Consider the following 23965-nt stretch of genomic DNA (forward strand, 5'->3'; position numbering starts at 1 on the left):
ATAGTATTATTGCTTCTTGGCCTTTTGTTTAAGATCAAGTGTAATGAAAAATGATAGACAATACTTTAGACTGATGGAAAGATATATATTAGTGGGTACACCTCTTCTACTCCCAAATCGTACCACACCATGTGGCTTCCAACTTTCCTATGCCTAAGTTTGATTCTGCTTTTGAGATCTCAAAGACACAGACCTGATATTCAATGAATGGTCTGTAAAATACTGACTCTAAAATCTTCACTGAATAATTAAGAAAGTCATTACATGCTTAGTAGAACCTAGTCATGTGTCCTTCATTCCCTAAAGAAAGAATAAAATAATCTATATAGATTAATGTGCACCAGGCCTGGTAGATTTAAAGCCAATAACTCTCAGTGACTAAGTGGGTTATTTGAATTGCATGTTATGTAAATTTTTCTTAGGAGACATTTAAATAAGTAATAGAACTGCTTTCTTCTTATTCTTCTATGATATAGATGAATTTTAATTTACTGCTTTAATACCATTATAAAAGAAATGGAGAACAATATATATTCCTGCTAACACTAATGTTAAGACCATTAAGTTATTAATTACATATAATATAAAACTGGAATATAACTTGTAGTCATCCTTAACATATTACCCTTATAATACACAATCAATCAGAGTTGTTTGCCCTTTGAAATTTCAATCATTTAAAAAAACGTAAGAACCAGGTTCAAGAATAGGACAAGGCCTACAACATCTGAAAAGTGCTGCAATCTAACTTTGATCCAGAAGGACTGTATCTTAGCACAAAACATTGTTTTTCATAAAGTGATTTTGTTCAATATTCCAAAATATATGTATGTAATTATTTATACTGATCCACAGGGTGGAGTATTAGGAGGTAGGGCCTTTGGGGGAATTCTTAGGTTTTAAGTCTCATGACCTTAATAAATAGGTTAATGTTGCTATAAAAAGAGCTTAAGAAGTAAACATTCCTTCTTCTGTTCATCTGCCACATAAGGACATGGCACTTTTCCCCCATGGAAGACCCAGTATCTTAGAAGGACCCTAACCTTAACCTCCAGAGAAATAAATTTCTATTGTTCATAAATTACCCAATCTATAGTATTCTGTTACAGCAGTACAAAATAGTCTAAGACAATAACTTCAAAAAAAATGTTAATCCATTGAATTTCCTGAAGTCAGCATCGTGAGCCTGCATTTGAGGTCTTGGCAATCATGATGAAAATATAAACTCTTGTCATGGATATGGTACTTGATACATCTCAGCATCATTCACTTAGCAAGCAACGACTGATATCCACTAACAGATCACTGTCCTTGGCAGTAAAGGTACCAACACAATTAAGACATAAGCCCTCTCCTCAAATACATGGTATAGTAAGGATTATTGGTACTTTAACACTAGGTAGGAACTGTGAAGTATGTATACAAGAAACTTAGAAACAACAAAGAAAAGAGCAGTTATTTCTATTTGGATATTGGGAGAACCACTCCTAAAAAGTTAAACCGGAAACAAACAGTGCTGAATTTCAAAAATAACAAGCAATGTTTTGGTGAACAAAGAGGTTGTATCAGTCAGGATTACAGAAAGAAACAGTTGGTAGCCTCCAAGCCAGCTTATGCTTGGAGGGTTTGTTTACAAACATCTTTTGTTTCTGAATAACCATTTAACATCTTTTAAAAGCAAATAATAATTGAATAGTTAAAAACACTAAAGACTGCCATTTAAGCATTGACAGTATATCAAGTAACACCCTGCAAAGGTAGGTATTGATCTATTAATTCATTCCTTCACTGGGTGAAAACCCAACCACCCGTACCACTGGTCACACATTGAGGAATGAGAATAGATTTATGAAAAAGCATTCAATGTCTGTTCTTTCACAGACATTTCATGGAAGGAAGCAAATAATGATTAAACAAGGTAATTTTAACTAGGCAAATATTACAAAGAAAAAAATAGATGGCTAACATTAATCAAAGTAGCTGAGTAAAGATATAAGGATCTACCTTAAATGAGACCGCAATCAAAAGAAAGAGTTGAGATACAACCTAAATGATGAGTAAGAGCTTGATCTCACCTATATGACTATCTGGTATAAGCAAAACTAAGGAGACAGCAAAAAGGGCATTCACTGTTGGGGCGCAAGAAAGGATGAATAGAAGAACACAGAGGATATATAGAGCTTTGAAACCACTCTGTGCAGTATATGCTAGTATGGTGGACACATGTCTTATACCTTTTTCAAAATCCGTACAGCACAGAACATCAAGAGTGAAGCCTAATCAAAATAATAGACTTTGAGTAATGATGTATCGCTATACAATCTCCTGTTATATCAAATGTGCTAATTTGGTGGGGGTATTGACAAAATAGAGGAGGCTATGCACAGTGTGGGTGCAGGGTATAAGGGAATCTCTGTAACTTCTATTCTTCTCTGAACCTAAAACGGCACTAAAAAAGTAAATTCTATTAATTTAAAAAAAAAACATGATCTAGCTCACAACAGAGCTCAATTGAATTTGCTGTGATTCAAGTTAAAAAGATACATTAAAATACTAAGGTATGTTAGTCTTATGAGAATTGCTTCGGGTTAACCTGTTGGAATCTGGAGTGTCTAAAACGCACTCATCTGTCTGGTGAATTCCAACACTATATCTGAATTAGGTGATTATGTTGAGAAAAACTGTGATTGCTACATTTTCAAGCTAAGAAACATGTTGGGGTATGGAGCAGAGCTGGATGGAAATGAAATGAAAATATGTGAAAGGTAGAAAATTAGAGGGTATTAAGCAATTGAAATGCATCTGAGTAAAAGCAAAAGCAGTTTTCGTTCAATGTGAACTATTATGTCAGCACTGAATGTCACTGGTTACTATAGGAACTTGAGTATGGAAAATAAAAACAGCTGGATTTATGACTCTCATAAAAGTGTTACACAGCTGCCTACTACTCCCAGTGTAGAGTACTGAGACTGGTAAATGGTGAGACTCCTACATACAAATATGTAGGGGGAAATGGAAACATTAGTAAATCTTTAGATCTTAAGTTATAGATTAAATATTTTTATATTATTTTGCTACTGTTTTATTCTGACAGTTAAAAGCATAAAATGTCCATGTATAATTTCAAAAAATATTTATTAAGTTAAATTTGGTCTCTCATGAATCAAGCCTACAAAATTTATTGTCCACTAATCACACTCAAATAACCGTCTCAAATAACTAACTCAAGGACTCAGAATTTATGACTGTATACAATATTAATCACACTTTAGAAAAACAACAGTAATCACTTTAAATCATAGCATATTCATAGCATTATTTGACATGCCTGTCACTAACAAGAAAATATTCATCTTCGTTTTGTTATTCTCTTAATTTCCTTTTGTCCTGACCGCAGTAATTCTCTGAATTCAGGTCCCCATCTCCTGAGATGTTGACAACTGCAATAACCACTTAAACTGATGCAACTGTTCTCTTCCAATCCTCTCTCCACGCTGCCACCTGAGCTATCTTTCAGAAACATCACTGTCCCTTAGAAGCCCAGGATTCCCAAACACTATTCAGACTGCTCAACTTGGGTAACCCTCTGTTTTGATAGCCAGGATCTAACCATATTTTAAGTTCCATCCTTAAAAAGTAGAATGAGCACATAATTTACATTTCATATCGGGGTACTTCTGACAGTAAAAGAGAGAGCTATTAATAATTACCCTGAGGCAACAAGCTTAAACCAGGCTGGCTGTCAAGGCAAAGGAGCAAATATAATTAGATTACTTAAGAGCCAACAGTTCCTTTACTTTTTCAAGTTAAATTAGTTGTTCCCCTGTCAGAGCTCTATAGCAATGTCATATAGTGTGAGTTTTTTCCCATAGTGTTGTGAATTTTCTCATGGTTATATATTACTCCCACTAGGTTCAACATTTAAGAAGTCAAAGATACATCTTTGCATCCTTGGTACCAAATATAGCAACAAACAATTTAAAATATTCAATAAATATCTTTGGCATAGAAACTGACTGAAAGATGTAATTAGAAGAAAGGGCCAATAAATACCCAAGAAATAGAACAAAGATCAAGTTCAGATCTGATCACTTAAGTGAATCTATAAAATTATGTTGCATTGGACTGATACTTGAGTATGCCAAAGGAGAATAATACAAATAATTACCTATGTATGTATCATAGATTTTGAGCTTTATATTTATTCCTTGAGATAAAGAGTAATTCTGCATGCTCCCCTTACATAGCAACATAACAAAGATAAAAGATAAAATAGAAAATTTTAAGTCCTATTGTGAAAATGTTTCACAATATGTTAAATGATATTTACTATGGTTCCAGAAATATCTTTTCCATCTTATACCAGAAATTCTAATTACAAGGATGACCCCAAAATTATTCTTCTCTGTTGATAAAGATGCATCCTACTTTACAACTTACAAATGTTCCTCTCCTGTGTGATGTCTCCCATACAGGAACATAACAGCTGATTCTGAGTAATCTCCACAACAGCAATTAGTTAACAATATGTTCCAGTTCCCCATGATTGATGCATTTATTACATATCATTAAAACAATACAAAAATAATAGATAAAATTTAATGAAAGATATAACTTTAATGAAAACATCTATGCCCCTAAATGAGGTACCAATCATGGATCCCAATGAAAATGCTCAGATCCTCAAATCTATTCTCTTATTTGCAAATGCATATATTTGATTTTTAAAAAATATTTGATGTAAAAGGCTTTAAAATGAAAATATACTTGCATAGAAAAACCTTTCTGTTACTTCAGTAACATCATTTTTCCTGAGACATCCACTCTTTATTGGCCAAATATGTGGGGAAGGCCCTATTCCAAATTCCCTATTCCTACAAACCCTCACCCTAAGTAAAGGCCCTATTCACTTTTCAGAAGTCTCAAAACAGCCTCATTACCTTCCCGAGAATCAAGTACAGTGGTGCCACAGTTTGTGAATGCATTTGTTTGTGAACAATTCGGTTTGCAAACAGAAGCATTTGGCAAAATTTGGTTTTTGTTTGCAAACTTTGCATAGGCTAACAAACACGAACATAGCCATCTTTTCCAGAGTTATGGAACTAATTAAATTCAGGAATCAAGGTACTGCTGTATTATTCATGATCCTCAGTGTATTACTGAGAAACAAATATACTTAAATCCAGATATTTCTAAAGCATTTTTTCTACCAACCTTGCTGGTCACATGTCCTTACGGTGCTACACTTTCTCCTATATCCTCCAACTATTTCTCTTTTTGAAAATACTTCTTATGCTATGAAAAATAACATTTATTTCAGACAAATTAGAAAATATAAAGAGAAAAAAATAGTCAAACAAAAATTATACATAAGAATGGCAACATCCAGAAGTACTCTAATTACATATTTGGGGCACTTCATTATCTGCCTTTTCCAGAACCGTAACATCTAAAAACTTCCCCTGCCCGCAGCCCGGGATCATGGGCAGAATTAGAGCTATTAAGCCACAAGGCCCCATCCTTGCTGATCACAGCTGATTGGATTAAGAAGATAATGTTTTTTACTTTTTAAATTTATTAGTACACGTATGTGATGCCTAGTAATCACATCCTGCTTGGGAGGTTCATACTTACGCACAGCACGGCCTGATCGCTTTTACTCTCCCGCCCTTCACCCTCCCTTCTCCTTCAGTTCTTGACTTTCAAACAATATTGATTTCATTCTCTTCACACTCTGTCTCAGAATTTGAATTAAGACCCAGAGAAACTGAAAAGGATAATGGTGACTACCACTGATGTTTGCATTTTACATACTCATGTAAAATTTGTGTGTGGGAAAGGTGGAGGAGGCAGAAACGCAAAGAGAAGAAATAAGAGCAGCCATACAATCCTGAAGAGAAAAGGTGATCAAGATAGCACCACTAATGGCTGTCAGTCCTGGTTCCTATGAAGTTTGGAAAAATGTTCAGTTCCTGAATTTCCTAACTTTATAGGTGCTAATAATTTTTCATTCCCTTTATTGAATGTCTCACTGGTCCTCAACCTGAGCTAGGGATATACATTTATTATAAAAAGAATGCAATAGTATGTTGTTTTGTACCCAATATTTTATTTTCACTGTTTAAATTTATGAGGAATGGTGTAACATTTCAATACAAGTATGCAGTGTAAAATGATCAGACACAGGAGAGTTAATATTTCAACCTCCTTAAATTTTGATTAGCACATAATAATTGTACATATTTATGGGATACAGCTTGTTGTTTGGGTATATGTGTACACTACATACTGATCAAATCAGTTATTAATATTTATATCTCATCATTACTTTGTGATTGGAGACTTTGTGCCCCTCTCTTCTAATTATTCATAAATATAATGAGTTATTGTGTACTATTCTCACACTGTAAAACCCTAGAATTTATTATTTCCATCTAACTGTGTTTGGGTAACCCTCATCTAACTTCCCACGTTCTTTCTTTACCTTCACTTCTCACATCTTCTAACATATTTATATATCCTAATTGATTTTTTTAACATCCACATATGAGAAAAAATATAACATTATGTTTTCTGCACTAGATTTACCTTAACATAGCATCCATTCTGCTACAAACAATTGGACATCATTCATTTTATGGTTGAATAATATCACATTGTGTACACCAAATATGTATGCTACATTTTCTGTACTGATCCATCTCTTAATGGGCATATAGGTTGATTCCATATCTTACTTGTTCTCAATAATGCAGCAAGAAACAGAAGCATGCAGACATGCCCTGCATATACTGAGTTCACTTCCTTTGGCTACATATCTAGAAAGGAGATAGCTGGATCGTATGATAGGCCTAATTTAGTTTCTTGGACATATTTCATACTGTTTTACATACTACCCTTATTCATTTAAATTTCCACCAATACTATGTGAGAGTTCCCTTTTAGGCATACCCTTCTCAGCATTTGTTACTTTTTGTCTTTCCATAACACCCATTTTAGCTGGGGGAGATGAGGTGTGGTTTTGATTTGCATTTCTCTGCCGGCTAATGAAGGAGAGCACATGTCATAAATTTGTTGTCTATTTAAATTTTTCTTTAGAGAATTCTATCCTTTGCCTGATATTTAATTGGATTGCATTCTATTGAAGTTTTAAATTTCTTCTATATTCTAAAGGTCAACCTTTTGGCAGATGAATACAGCAATACCTTGGTTCACAAAAGCTTCTGTGTGCAAATAATTCAGTTCACAAACAAAAGCATTGGGCAAAATTCTGCTTCCCTTCACAAACTCTGTATCATGACAAACATGGCAAACACGATGACCGTGGCCATCTTCCCCACACAAACACTAACACAACCCTCCTCCCCAAAATCATAAAAAAAATAAGTTCATAAACCACGGTACTGCTGTATTTTGCAAAATATTTTGTCCATTCTGTCGATGCCTGTCAGTCCATTATTTTATTTCATGTGAATAAGCTTCTTAGTTTGATGCACTTCCATTTATCTATTTTGCTTTGGTTTGCTTTGCTTTGGGTGTCTTACATGAAAAAAATACTACCTATTACTAATGCTTTCAAAGGTGTTGGTCCCGTATTTTCTGTTTCATGGTTTCAGGTATTACATTCTATTAGTTTCTCAGTTTGATCCATTTGAGTTAATTTTTATAGTATGAGCGATAGACAGGAGTAAAATTTCTATCTTCTGCATGTGAAATCCAGTTTTCCCAGCACCATTTACTGATGTTGTTAGCATCTTTGTTAAGAATCATTTGCCTGTAAATGCATGAGGTTATTTCTGAACACTTTAGTTTTTTTCCACTGTTCTATGTGTCTGTTTCCATGCCATTATTGGGCATTTTGATTACTATAGTTTTGTAGTGTGTTTTGAAGTAAGGCAGCATGATTCCTCCAGCTTTGCTTTTTGTTCAAGACTGCTTTGGCCTCTTGGGAGTCTTTTGTGCTTCTATATGAATTTTAGGTTGGTTTTATTCTAATTCTGTGGAAAATGCTATTATTGTTTTGATACAGCTTGCAATAAATTTGCAAATTACTTTGGATAGTTTAAACAGTCCCAGGATGTAGCTCAGTAGCACTGCACCTGCCTGGATAGTACAAACATTTTAGCAATATTTATGCTTTCCAGTCCATGAGCAGGGATATCTTTCCAGTTCTTGGTTCAATTTCTTTCCTGTGTTTTAAAATTTTCTTTGGTAAGGTCTTTAAATGTATACCTAGGTGCTTCTGTAGCAGGGATGATTGGAATTAGTTTCATGGTTTCTTTCTCTGCAACCTCATTGTTGGTTTTGTAGAAATGTTGCTGATTGCTGTATGTTTTGTATTCTACAACTTTATCAAATTCATTTATCTTTCAATGAAGACTTTCAGGATTTTTTACATATAAAATCATTTAATCTGCAAATATGGACAATTTGACTTCTTTCTTTCCACTTGCCTAATTGCTCCAGCTAAGACTTCCAAGACTAATATTGAATATAGGTGATGACAATGCATATCATTTTCTTGATTCAGATCTCAAAAGAAAAACCTTACCATTACCCCACTTAATATGATGTTGACTGTAGGTTTCTTGTGTGTGACTTTGTTGAACTGAAGTATGTTCCTTCCATACATAATTTGTTCAGAGTTTTTATCATGCAGGAATGTTGAATTTTATCAACTGCATTTTATAGCTATTGAGTAATCATAAGATTTCACCCTTTACTATGTTGACATGATTATACTTATTGGCTTGCATAGAATCATTCTCACATTCCTAGGATAAATCCTATTTTGTCATGGTGAATGATCTTTCTCATAAGCTTTTGGATTCCTTTTGCTAGTATTTTATTGATAATTTTTGCATCTATGTTTATTGGAGATATCAGTCTATGTTTTTTCTTTCTCCATGTTTCGTTGTTTCCTTATCTAGTTTTAGTAACAGAGTGGACTGGCCGAATGATTTTTGAATAGTTCACTTTCTTCATTCTTGAAATAGTTTGATGAGCTGATACTAATTCTAGCTTAAAATTTTGACAGAATTCATCCATGAAACCATCCAGTAACCAGATTTCTCTTTTTTGGGAAACTTTTTATTGCTGACTCAATCTCACTACTTGTTGTTGGTCTGTTTGGATTTTCTGTGTCTTCATGGTGCAATTTTGGTAGATTTATCCATTTCTAGGCGTTCCAAATTGTTCATGTATACTTGTTTCAAATGGTCTCTAATAATCATCAATATTTATGTGGTATCACTTCTGAAGATTCTTTGCCATTTCTAATTTTATGTATTTGGCTCTTTTTCCCAGTTAGTCTAGCTAAAGGTTTATTAATTTTATCTTTTAGAAGAAGCAGCTCTTTGTTTCATCTTTTGTGTTGCTTTTATAGCCTTCATTTCATTTATTTCTGCTCTTATCTTTGCTATTTATTTCCTTCTAATAATTTTGGATTTCATTTTCTCTTGCTTTCCTAGGCCTTGGGACACATCATTAAGTTGCTTCTTTGAAATATTCCTATTTTTATAATGTAGGTATTTAGTGCTATCAACTTCCCTCTTAGCACTGTCTTTCTTGTATCCCATAAAGTTTGATATGTTGGCTTTCCATTTTCAATTTTTTAAATCTTTTTAATCCCTTTTGATTTCTCTAAAGACCCATTACTTATTCAGCAGCATGTTATCAAGTCTTCATTGTTCTGTGTAATTTCTGAAGATTGATTAGCTGTTTAGTTTTAGTTTTATTCCATCAGCATCAGAAAATACAGAAAGACAATATATTTTCAGTTCTTTTTGCATTTTTTGAACCTTGCTTTGTGTACTAATGTATAGCTTATTTTAGAGAATGTTCCATGAACCAATGAAAATTGCAGCTTTTGGATGAAATGCTCTGTAAATTTCCATTGAATCCACTTGACCTACAGTACAATTTCACTCTGATGTTTCTTTGCTGATTTTCTATCATCATGATCTCGCCATTGATTAAAGTGGGGTATTAAAGCTTCCCACTATTATTGTATTGTATCTTTTCTCTCCCTGCAGATCTAATAATTTTTATTTTTAAAATGAAGTACATAAACATGATCCATTGATAATTATACAGTGGCATTCTTTGTCACTTTACAGTCTTTGTACAGTGGACCATTGACATATGAACTCAATCAGTTCCCAGAGGCTGGTTTTAACTCAAGTTGGTTGTCAGTACAGCTGAGATCAGGATTTTTACCTGGGTACATACTATAGATAACAAGAGGTAGATGAATCTTCCATTAACCTAATTAACCCAAGTTGTCCATATGTCAGGCTGGTTGTAACTTGTGGGTTCACTGTATTTCAGTCTATTTTGTCTGATATAAGAATAGCTACTGCAGCTTGCTTTTGGTTACCATTTGCTTAAAAATTATTTTCCATCCTTTCATTTTCAGTTTCTATGTGTCTTTACCACTGAAGTGAGTTTCTTGTAGGCAGCTTATTATTATAGAGTCTTGATTTTGTATCCATTCCACCAGTCTGTATTAATTGGGAAATTTGTCTATTAACATACAAGGATATTGATAATAAAGGAGTTACTCCTGCCATTTAGTTAAATTTATTCTGTTTTGAAAAATCATTTGTTTTATTCTTCTTCATGGTTTAGTGGCTTCTTATAATGAAATGATTTGATTCTCTTCTATTTTTCTTTTGTGTACTTCCCTTCCAGTGGGTTTTATACCTTCATGAATTTTGATGATAGTAGTTTATTTTTCTTTTGCTTCTGGAGATAGGACCCCCTTAAGCATCTTTTGAAAAGCCCCCATTTGGTGATAATGAATTCCCTCAGTTTTTGCTTTTCTTGAAAAATCTTTATTTCTGCTTAATTTCTAAGGAATATTTTTGCTGAATTAGCTTATAGCATTTTTGTTTCAAATTATACTTTTAGAACTTAGAATATATTATTTCATTCTTGTTGTAAAGTTTCTGCTAAGATATCTGCTATTAATCTAGTGAGAGTTCCCTTAAGTGTGATTTGATACTTTTCACTTGTGGATTTAGAATTCTTTTTCTTGGATTTTTGACAGTCTAATTGGAATATGCCATAGTGAAGGTTTTTTAAAGTCCTATGTATTTGGGATACTATGAGCTCCATTTACTTGGATGTCTGTAGTTTTATCAAGATTGGGAAAGTTTTCAAGTATTATTTCATCAAATATGTTTTCTATGGTTTTCCTCCTCATTTCTACTTTGGGTATCCACAAAAGGCAAGCATTTACTCATTTAACAGGATCCTAAGTGTCTCAAAAGATGTCTTCATTCTTTCTTTTTTTTTTCAAGGTTTCTGTTGCTGTTGTTTTTTATATGATTGGGATATTTCTGAATACCTGTCTTCAAATTTATGCAATATTTTTTCTGCTTGATCCACTCTGTTGTTGAGCTTTCAACTATATTTTCATTTAATATACTGAGCTCTTTATTACCAAAATTTCTGTCTAGTCCTTTTTAAAGATATCTTTCTCTTTGCTGAATTTCTCATTCATATAATGCATTGTCTTCTTAATTTTCTTGAACTGAATGTGTATTCCCTTGAATCTTGCTGGCTATCATTCTTTTAAATGCATTATTATTTCATCAATATTGTTTTCTTGAGAATCTACTGCTAGAGAGTTATCGTATTCTTCTGAAGGCATAATATAACCTTGTTTTTCACATTTCTTATGATTCTTATTGAGACTTTCACAACTAGGGGATCAGTTATCTCCACCATTTTTATAACACAGTAAATGACTTTCCCCCAAAGATGTGCCATGGAATATTGGTTTGGCATGCAATATTGGCATACAAATTTACTAATAGGCAAAGGGAAAAAAATAGCACATAGAGAAAAATCACAGGAGTATGGCAAGCCAAATTGATTCAGACACTTATATACCACAATTCTATAAAGGATGAGGAATATAGACAATTTTGGGAGTCACAAATGATCTTAGGGGGCATTAGCCTGAGGCAAAATCAACTTGTCCTGCAAAATAGATAATGGTTTGTAAATGAGTATCTATGGGAGCAAAATAGAGGATAACAGTCCATGACAAAAGTCAGTCCAGCTGTGCTGATAGCCTTTAGTTTTTCTTCCTGAGATATTCCTTTAGTCTTCTTCAATTAATGAAATTTTAAAGAGAAGAATGAAGTCAGGAGATGTTCTTCTTGGTAGACTCTATCAGGTAGATAAGGCAACTTTGCAGAAAATCTCTCATTTTTCTGAGAAAGGAAGAAACAAGGGACCAGTAGAGGACCCTTGATTCTGGACCTTCTTTTAAAGACTTCTCTTTTACTTTAGATCTTATTACTCAGCATACTCCCCCCAAAAGAAAGTAAAACATATTTTAAAATGTTTTCTGAGCCCCAATACAAACAAGCATTATATTCAAGATTATTAGATCATTGCAATCGAGTAGTGATTGAACTCAACTGTGCTAAAAATAAAAGACAGAAACAATTTTAAATGCTGGCAAAAGCTAATGGAAAAGTACTGGAAGAAATTGGATGAGAGGAGATAACTCTAACCCTATTCAGCAGGGCTCTGTCCTCATGACCTAATCATCTCCTAAAAGCCCTCACTTTTTAGTTCCATCATAGTAAAAAAGCTGGGTAACTTGTACATCCCTTTATGTTCACAAGCAGATCATAAAGAAAGCAAATATGTCCATATGCAGAAATATACACATATATTAGCAAACACATGAAAAATGATCTTACAAACTATTCTATAATTTTAATGAAGTCTATCCTCTGAATTTTTTAAGTGCTTCCACTGTACATTGCCCAAAATCTTCTTCTAGACAGAGAGGATCATTGGGAAATATTTTAGAAGAATAATTCAGCATACTACCTGAGAAGGAACCTCAGGCAAGAAGAAACCTCCCAAATCATAGCAGCACACCAAGCCACTTTAGAAGCAGGGATAAGGGGAAAAAATGAGAACCAAGACCTGTCACATAAAGGTACAAGATCCCAATGATGAATGTAACTGTACTGTATACCTAAAATGTACCAATAAACTCAATGAGGAAAAAAAATTCTACATTAGAAGCAAGCCACAGGTTCCATTCTGAAAGATGAAGGGCAAAAGACTTCCTAGAATTTTATATCCTGTTTAACCAAGGATAAGAAGTATGTTAGCCAATCTAATATTTTAAACCACTATTTTCACCGCGTAATTCATTTATATCATCCATTATGCTAACTGCAAGCCATTAGTTCTGCCAATGAAAATGTATCACTAACATGCTAATTAGCTAATCTTTGGTGCTAGGGATAAAGAAAGCTAAAGCACTTATAATAGTATTTCTGCAGTGTGGCTCTAGTAATTAAGTGCTAGTTGAAACCCCTAGAGTGTGAATACTGGGATTAGGGCACCTGACTACCCCTCAGGTAAAGATTAAAGCTAACTAATGCTCATTTACATCATAGTGCTTATGCTGCAGGATTGTCAAATAGATTATAGACATCATAACAACCACCACCTAAGCCTGCACATCAGCTCTGGCTATGAATTTAGAAGCTCTCAAGCTATTGTTTAGCCCTTCTACTGAAAGAGAAATTGTGGTCTTAGATTTATTTTCCAACTGATTCTGCATGCATTTTACAAATGTGACCCCTACAATCAACATTTAAGAATAGAAACAAGAAAATATATTTAATATACCTCTCTAAATGTTTAGCAGTATACCTCAGAGGAAAACGTTTCTTCATGTCTTTATTACATCATCAGCTTATGACCTGAGGCATAAAGACAAATTTCTCCAAAGTGTTTCTTTTTTTATTAACAAGATAGAAAATAAATAAGAACTTTCAGCATTCTAAGATACAATGCCTTTTTCTTTAATATGACTACATTAATCTTTTCCTCTGCAATGGTAATGAAAAATCATGTAGCATTATTGTTTAGTCACGAATAAGACATATTAGCAAAGTCAATCCCAGGTAGATATACTGTATCATGCATCTGAAACCTACCATGCAGCCCTCAGACCTGTAGAATAATAATATAATTTTCTTTTGGAAGTCAAAACATCATAGATCAACTAAGAGCACAGCTTATTGAAATGCATTTCGATATATTTTTTTTCTATTTATTTTACATATGAATAATGGTAAATTTTGTATCTCAAATATAGTTTGTATCATATGCTTGCAATACTATCAGTGATGAGGAAAGACTCCTCAGTGTTAAAAGTTTAATTTTCGCTAAGGTGCTATAAAAGTACAGAATGATCAAAGGGAGGAGGTATTAGAAAGAAGGCAAATGTTGACCTATTGAATTAGTTTTAATTCTCCATGTAAATAAAATGGTATATAATTACATATGCATAAATACATACATACATATATATAAATATATATATATATATACATATACATATCTAATTAATAGGTCTGGGGGTTTTTTGTTGTTTTTTGAGGCAGGGTCTCCCTTTGTAGTTCAGGTTGGCCCTGAACTCACTTTGTAGCCCAGGCTGGCCTCAAACTTGCAACAATTCTCCTACCTTAGCCTCCCGAGTGCTGGGATTACAGGCATGAACCACCATGTCCACAGACTAACTGATAGGTTTTAATCATGTTTCTCTCTTAAACAATGAATTGTTATAAATTAATTATTTCATCTCAACTTTTTTACAGTTTCATAAAAAACAATGGGCTGTATTTTCATGTTGCCTAAGGTAGAGTCTATTTTTCTTGGGATAGATTTTTACAATACTCTGTAAGTTCATCAAGCTGATAAATACTTTATGTTGTCATTAGTAGGAATGACCATACTTAGTCAATGTACACCATACCAATATCTAAAATCCAGCTAACTTATTCAGATGGAAATTATGATGAGCACAATTACTGCATGTAGAAAACACCTAGATTTGTCTTACAAATGCAAGAACTCTTGCTCTTAATATCACTTCTGTTCTATTAGCCATATCTTACAACTATCCAAGAGCCATTCATGGATCTTCACAAGTAAAACTTTTCCTAGGCTTACTCATTCCCAATACATAACAATGTCTAATTCTTCCTATTTTTCACTTTATTGAAGCATACTGCCCTATCTCATTTCCTCTGTCCTCGACATCAATTAGGAAACTAAGAAACCTAATTTATACCATGCTATGAATATAACATAATGGTTTAATAGAGAAACATATATGAATAGTAATACAATATGTAGGGAGAAAGGAACCATTCTACGTTGTTGGGAGGGACATGAACTAGCACAACCACTATGGAAATCAGTATGAAGATTCTTTAAAAAAATAAATAAAACTAGAAATTGCATTTGATTCAGCTATTCCTCTTCTAGGTATCTTTCCAAAAGACTTGAAGACATCATATTACAATAATACATGCATATCCATTATTATGATTCATAATAGCTAAATCTTGAGAACAGTCTATGTGTCCATCAATAGATGAAAGGAACATGAAAATGTGGCATTCACACACAATGGAATACTGCTCTGCCATAAAGAAAGATAAACTTGAGTCATTTGTACGACAGTGAATGCACCTTGAGGCCATAATGTTAAGTGAAAATCAGATACCTAGCTTAAATATCACATGGTTTCTTTTATATGAGAAACACACATTAAAAATAAAGAACAAAATAAAATATAATAGGAAGAGGAAGATAGATCTTTTACAAAAAGAAAGGGGACCAAGAGATTGGAGGAAGGGAAAGGGTGAGTAGGGGAGGTGGATAAAAAAAGGAAATAAGATCTATGTGCATGTACCAACTCACACAAGGAATGTAAACATTGCATACTACAAATGTGTGCTAATAAAAATAAAAGTAAAATAAAGCATTGTTCTAGTTTGCGCCATTGGGAATATACTACTGAAGAATATCAGTAAAGAAAGCATACAAATATGCTGGCTCACAGGAAGCTTACATTCTAGCAAGGAGAAAAAAAAGATAACAGACAATAGACAGAGTATAGCATATCAGAAAATAATTAGTACTATGGAAAAGAAGAAAATAGAACAAACTAAAGAGACCAATAGTTCAAGGATAGACAATGGATTGCAATCATTGAAAAGTTGACACACAAGAAGAGACTAAAAGGACATAACAAGTCATCCAGATATCTAAGGAAAGTGATTTCTTGGCAAAGAGAGTGGCTAATGAAAAGGTTTCAATCAGGAAGATGCCTTCTATACTACTCAGCTTTCCTTGTCTCTGAGGCTGAGCACAATATTCAACACCCACAACATAAAGGAGAAAATATTACATATAGTTCGTGGTTTCAGGGAACTCAGCACAATAGTTTGGCTCCAATGTAGAAACATAATAGCAGAAGGGCATGGCAAAGCAAAGCTGCTTAGTCCATAGTAGCCAGGAAGAAGAGCAGGGGAAGAGTGCTAGAGCAGAAGTGATAAGGGACCACTCATAGACACTAAGGCCATGCCTCCATAACCCATACAGCACACCCAGAAATGTACTCCAGCAAGCCCAGGGGTAGATCCTAAAGCTAATCAGGTTGAAACTCCACCCTAACCACCACACCTAGTTTCCTTGAGCTACACCAGACGTGACTATGGGGCCAAGCACAGACAGCCAGGAAGAGAAATAGTGGGAGAAGATTTCAAAAAAATAAAAAGGAAGAGGGAGCAGAAATGAAAAACAAAATTATCTAGGGTCTTATTAATTAAAAAAAAACACTGAGGAACATAACCTATTGTGGCCAAACATGCTGAAGGAATTCCAATTAAAACTACATATTAATTTCCTTTCTTCAGTCAACAGTTTTTGAATGCCCAAAGTATCAAGCATTATTTGAAGAGAAAGGGATTCAAAAATGGAAAATATGCTTTTGGAGAGTAAACAATACAACAGGAATATGAATTAGGCAATTATAGCATAGAGTAGGAAGTTCTATAATTATAATATTTGTAATTTGCACTCAGATTAGAAGAGAAAAGGCTCAATAAAGAGTGCAGTAAATAAAACAAGACATGGAGAGTTGAGAAAGAGTAGATATTACTACAGCTAAGCTGAGCTTAGCAGAAATTTGAGTGACTCTTACAGGTAAAGAGGTCATTCTAGGCAAAAGAAATATATAAGCAAAGTCAGAAAGTAACAAAAAACATAATGATTCCTGGGTGTTATAAATAGCTGTGCAGTTTTCAGGCAGGAGAATACATGCTCTTGTAAAAATCACTGAAGAGTGAGCTGTGTATCCTGCCACAAAACCCTGTCTTGCCAGGTAAATTGGGTGAGGGTCCTTAACAAGAGGAATGACAGAACTAGTTACCCGCATTCATTCATTCATTCATTTTCAAGAACTGAAGTCCACACAGCTTCTTCTGGGGTTCTGACCATGACAAAAGTATCAAACAAAAATAACCCTTTAGCACATGTGAACCTCCCCTGTTTCTACAAGCATAGCATGTGGTGATTCATTAACATAATAGAAGCAGGAGCACATTTTCTTCTCCATCCTCCTCCAGCTACTGTGACTCACATAACCTTTTATCCTAAAAACAGTTTGGCTAGATAGGAATTATCTTTCTCCACTTTATGAAACATTAATGGGAAAATGCTTTTAAGTTTCTATAACAGCTTGTTTCTTTGTTGCAGGCTATTCTTGACACTCATCTCAGGAGTAGAGCTTAAGAACCTCAGTAATGGGTCACTTTTAGTATTCATCAGAGGAGGCCATCAGAGCCTTATCCAGCATGGGAGCTGCTAAAATGAAGAAAAGCTCCTAAAACTGTCAGCAGAGCAGAGCCTGAGGAGATGACACCAACCAAGAAGATCTTATGATCAACCAAAGGCATCAAGAAATGTGATGTTTAAAATTCAATTTTAACCAGTATCCTTAAAATTAATCTTCCCTCACTTGCCTCTATTATGCTTCAGAAATGAAAACAGTAACATCATTTAGAGCATAAAACAGGAAAAAGAAAACTTGGCAGAAATTAAAACAGTGATTGGAGTTTCAAAACTAGAGAGAAGATTTAAGAATTCATCTGTTACTCTTCTTTCGCCAATCAACTTCCTGTCCAAGCAACTATCACAGCTAGTCACACAGAAATTGTCTATTTCTCTTCATCATAAAAAAAAATTCCAGCTCCTAATCTTACTCTAACTGTTCTGCATTTCCTCATGATTTCTAACTGCTAGATGAACCAAAAAAAGAAAAAAAAATCAAAACAAACAAAAATAACTGCTAAATGTTTACTCTGATAAAACTCTATCTGCTGTGATAGCCATATATCCCCTTCAAACAAGAATTAAAACATTTTAAAAATGCATTGGTATATGTTTGCAATATATAGAAACCATATTCATCTTAGGAAGTTGGTACACATACATGTGCATTTTGATGATGTTTACTCTCTCTGATCCATTCACCCTCTCTTCCCTTTCGTGGATCTGCTTTCCATCTTTATGGAGTTTTCCTTGCTGTTTCTTACAATCTCTTTTTTTTTCCCAGCTTTAATTGAGTTTATTGGTACATTTTAGGGATACAGTACAGTTACATTCATTGTTGGGATCTTGTACCTCTACATGACAAGTCTTGATTCTCATTTTTTCCCCTTACCCTTGCCCTCACTTCACCCACAATCTCTTTTTTATTTTGCTCCCTAAGTTATTTATATTTTGTGTTTCTAATATTGGAGAAATCATGCAATATTTAACATGTTTGATTTATTTCACTTAGTGTTAAGGTCTCAATATCCATCCATTTTCCTACAAATGACTCAAATGTACCCTCTTTATGACTGAATGATAGTCCATTGTGTGTGTGTGTGTGTGTGTGTGTGTGTGTATGACATTTCCTTTAACTATTCATCTGTTGATGGGTATTTAAACTGCTTCCATAATTTAGCCATTGTGGCTCATATTTTTACAAGCAAAGGTATGCATATGTCACTGTAATATGATGACTTTAGCTCATTCAGAAAGATATGCAGATATTTAGGTTTTTGAGGAGTTTCCACAGTGATTACACACATCTCAGAAGATGAAGTACAAATGGCCATTAAAGACATGAAAAAGTGTTTGGCATATTTAACCATTACAGAAATGCAAATAATCAAAATAACAGCTGGATTCCACCCTGTTCCCATAAGAATGAATACTTTTGAGCTCTCCCCCCAGCAGCCCAAACTCAGCAGCAGATGGGTAACAGGTGGAACTATGCGGAGCTATCCTGCTGTCCCCCCACAGGTACCCCGCACCCCCTGCACCTCTGGCCTCCTGGCTGTGCTGGTACCTGGATTCACACCACAGAAGCACAGCAGGGTCGTAAAGGTCATTGTCCTGAGCTCTAACCTTGATTTTTATTTAATTTACACAGTTAAAGTTATAGATTAAAAACTACCACAAAGTGTCATTTTCTAAGCTGTGCTTGATGCTTTTGTGTTGCTGATTGTATCATTTGAGCTAAGATTCTGTGATTGATATATTCAGTTGTCCTTCCTGGCATAATGAAAATGAGATTGCTTCAGAGTCATTACAGACTCAAAACTTAAAGACAAACTATAACAGGAAGATCAAAGTATTACCCCAGGAATCAAACCAAGGACAGTATCAACAATAAAAATAAAAATGGGAAGACATTAAAACAAGGCTCAAGCAAGAGCACAGACTTCCAGCTTATCAAGGGCAAATTCTAGGGGAAATGAGGTGGAAATCTAATAATCAACCATGCAGACACACTAAACTGATAGCATAGGAAGTAACAAAACAGATAAATGAGGCTTACAAAAATTGAAAACAGAAATAAATTCCCAGATAACTAGAGAGATGGTAAGCAGAATGAATGACAAGACTAGAGACTCTAGAACAGAAACATATTTTTTAAAAATAAATGAGGTCAGAACCATGATAGAAGCCATGAATGCTCAGCATAGGAAAGAAATGGAAATCATGAATGCCCAACATAGGAAAGAAATGGAATCCATGAAACAGTATCAAACAGATATCCAGGAGATTAAAAAAAAACTACTGAAAATTTATATAACAGATTGAGGCAATCTAAACACAGGATATCAGATATAGAAGACAGGATGGAGGTCAGTGACCATAAAAAGAAAGATCTCTTCAAAACAGTAAGTCAACATGAGAAAGCAATTAAAAAGCTCCAAGATGATACAAAGAATATAAGACTGATAGGAGTACATGAAAAAGCAAGAGAAAGTACAAATGACATTAAAAAAAACTGTTCAAAGAATTAATGGTAGAAAACTTCCCAAACAGAGCAAAAGAATTTGACATACAGATAAGTGAGGAACATAGGACACCAACTACCCATGATCACAAAAAAATTTACACCTAGACATATAATAACCAAGATCCCAGAAACCCAACAGAAGAACAAAATACTATAAACAGTTAGAGAAAAGAAACAAATAACATGCAAAGGAAAGCCCTTCAGAATCACAGCAGAATTTTCAACACAAACCCACAAGCCAAGGAGAACCCCGAGTGAGATATTTCAAGCCCTAAAAGAAAATAACCTCCAATGTAGAATGATGTAACCTGCAAAACTACCCTTAAAAATTGATGGGGAAATAAGATACTTCCATGACAAAGAAAAACTGAGAAACTTCATGAATACCAAACCAGCACTCCTAACAATTCTAAATAATGTCCTAGAAAAAGACAATGAAGGTCACAACTCCATGAGGCCCAACAGAGCAAATCCAGCAGGTAAGGCAAGAAATTAAAGGGGGGGGATTAAAAAGAGCTAACAACAGGATAATAACCTGACAATAGTAAGTCAAAACATATCAGTTATAACCATCAATGTTAATAGCCTTGATTCACCAATCAAAAGAAATAGACTGGCAGAAAGGATTAAGAAGCAAAATCTAACAATATGCTGTATACAAGAAACTCACCTAGTTCAAAAAGAAACTCACAGACTTAAAGTAAAAGGATGGAAAATAGTTCTCCATGCAACAGGAACCCAGAAAAAAATCAGGGGCAGCTATCTTATTTGCAGACAAAATAAATTTCAAATCAAAACTAATTAAGAGCAACAAAGAAGGTCACTATATCCTTGTAAAAGGAGCAATCCAAGAGGAAGATATGACACTCATGAATATATATGCACCAAATACTAATGCCCCCAAACATACAAAACAAATATTAAGGGACATGAAAAACCAAATTAGCACCAATACAATTGTAATGGGGAATCTCAATACTCCACTGTCACAAACAGACAGGTCATCTAGACAAAAAAAAAATCAACAATGAAATACTAGAACTGAACCAAGCTTTTGAACAAATGGACTTAATGACGTCTAAACAGTGTTCCAACCCACAAAATCAGAATATACATTCTCTTGGGCTGCACATGTATCATTCTCCAAAATAGAACACATACTAGCTCATAGATCATGTTTAAGTAATACCATGTATACTATCAAACCATAGTGAAATTAAACTGGAGAGTAATAACAAAAGAAATTTCAAGAACTTCAAAAAATATATGGAAATTGAATAACACTCTCCTGAACAACCAATGAGTCACAGAGAAAATTAAAGAAATTAAACAGTTTTTACAAATAAATGATACTGCCAATATAACATACAGGAATCTTTGGGACACAACGAAAGCAGTTCTACAGGGAAATTTATAGCAGTGAATACCCACACTAGAAAAGCAGAGTGAGCTCAAATAAACAACCTGAATCTTAAACTCCTAGAAAAAGAAGAGCAAGAAAAACCCAAAGCTCATACAAGGGAAGAAATTATGAAGATCAGAGCAGAAATCAATGCAGTGGAGACTAAGAGAATGATGCAAAAAATCAATGAATCAAAGAGTTGGTTAATAAATAAAATTAAGAACAAATAAAATTGATAAACCCATAAACAACCTTATCAAAAAAGGGGAAAAAGGCTCAAATCCATGCAATTAAGAATGAAAAAGGTGAAGTCACAACAGATCCAGCAGAAATCCAGAGCATCATCCATACCTATTTTGATAACCTGTACTCTATTAAAATGGAAAACACAGAAGAAATGGACAAATTTCTAGATACATATGAATTACTAAAGTTGAACAAAGAAGATATAAAACTTCTAAACACCCCATTACAATCAGTGTAATTGAAAATGGAATTAAAAATTTACCAACAAAGAGAAGCCCAGGTCCCGATGGATTCACTGCTGAATTTTACAACATATTTAGGGAAGAATTACTGCAAATACTCTTTAAACTTTTCAATGAAATTGAAAGGGAAGCAATACTTCCAAATTCATTCCTGGAATCAAGTGTTACTTTGATTCCAATGTCAAGGAAAGACCCAACAAATAAGGAGAACTACAGGACCATCTCCCTAATGAGCATAGATGCAAAAATCCTCAATAAGATACTGGCAAAGAGGAATAGAGAGGGTCATCAAGAGGATCATACACCCTGACCAAGTTGGATTTATCCCAGGGATGCAAGGATGGTTCAACATACGTAAATCAATAAGAGTAACACACTATATTAACAGAATTAAAGACAAAAACCATATGATCATGTCAATAGATGTAGAAAAAGCATTCAACAAAATTCAACACCTATTCATGATTAACAAATAAAACCTGCAGAAAATTGGACTAGATTGTCTTTATTGCAACTTGATAAAGGCTATCTATGAAAACCCAACAGCCAACATCATACTAAAAGGCCCATAACTGTAAACCTTCACATTAAAATCAAGAACAAGACAAGGATGTTCTACTATCACCACTCCTGTTCAATATAGTTTTGGAAATATTAGCCACAGAAATTAGACAAGAGAAAAAATTTAAAGTAGCAAAAATAGGAAAGGAAGACGTAAAACTGTCATTATTTGCTAACACTATGATACTCTTCATAGAAAACCCAAAAAAACTCTGCAAGATGACTTCTAGACTTAATTGACAGATTCAGTGGAGTAGCTGGATACTAGGTAAACATTCAAAAATCAATTGTTTTCCTGTACACAAATAACAGATTCACTGAGAGAGAAATTAGGGAAGTAATTCCTTTCACAATAGCATCCAAAAAAATTAAATATTTAGGCATTAATCTAACAAAGGAAGCAAAAGACCTCTACATTGAAAACTACAGCACTCTGAAAAAAGAGATTGAAGAAGATAAAAGAAAATGGAAAGATATCCTTTGTTCCTGGCTAAGAATAACCAATATAGTGAAAATGGCCATACTTCCAAAACTGCTATACAGATTCAATGCAACCCCAAGTGAAATCCCAAAAGTACATTTCACAGAACTAGAAAAAAGTCCAAAAATTCACTTGAAAAAAGAAGAGACCTAGAATATCAAAAGCTATTCTAGGCAACAGAGACATGGCAGGGGGTATCAGAATCCCCAACTTGAAACTATACTAAAATGTCACTGTGATAAAAACAGCATGGTACTGGCAAAGAAACAGACCCAAGGATCAGTGGAGTAGATTAGAAGATGCAGAAACAACTCTAGACATACTCAGTTACCTCATCTTTGACAAAGGAGCCAATCATCCTCACTGGAGGAAAGATAGCCTCTTTAATAAAAGGTGTTGGAAAAACTGGATTTCAACTTGCCAAACACTAAAACTAGACCCCTATCATTCACCATGCACTAAACTAAAAGTAGATTAAAGATGTAAATATTGAAACAAAAACACTAAACTTGTTGGAAGATATGCTAGATAGGACTCTTGAAGACATTGGCATAGGAAAAAACTTTATGAATAAATCCTCAGTTGCACAGGAACTAAAACAGAATCAACAACTGTGATCTCATCTTTTTAAAAAGCTTCTGCACTGTAAATGAAACCAACAGAGCAAAGAGTCAACCTACAGTGTGGGGAAAAAAAATTTACCAGCTGTTCCTCAGACAAAGGTCTACTATCTAGAATATATAAAGAAATCGAAAAATTCAGATCCCCAAAATATAAAGATCCAATTAAAAAATGAGCATCTGAAATGAAAAGACATTTATCAAAGAAGCAAAAGG

The sequence above is a fragment of the Fukomys damarensis genome, unplaced genomic scaffold (assembly GCF_012274545.1).
Source record: "Fukomys damarensis isolate Sample0158 unplaced genomic scaffold, DMR_v1.0_HiC HiC_scaffold_17, whole genome shotgun sequence".
NCBI lineage: Eukaryota > Metazoa > Chordata > Mammalia > Rodentia > Bathyergidae > Fukomys > Fukomys damarensis.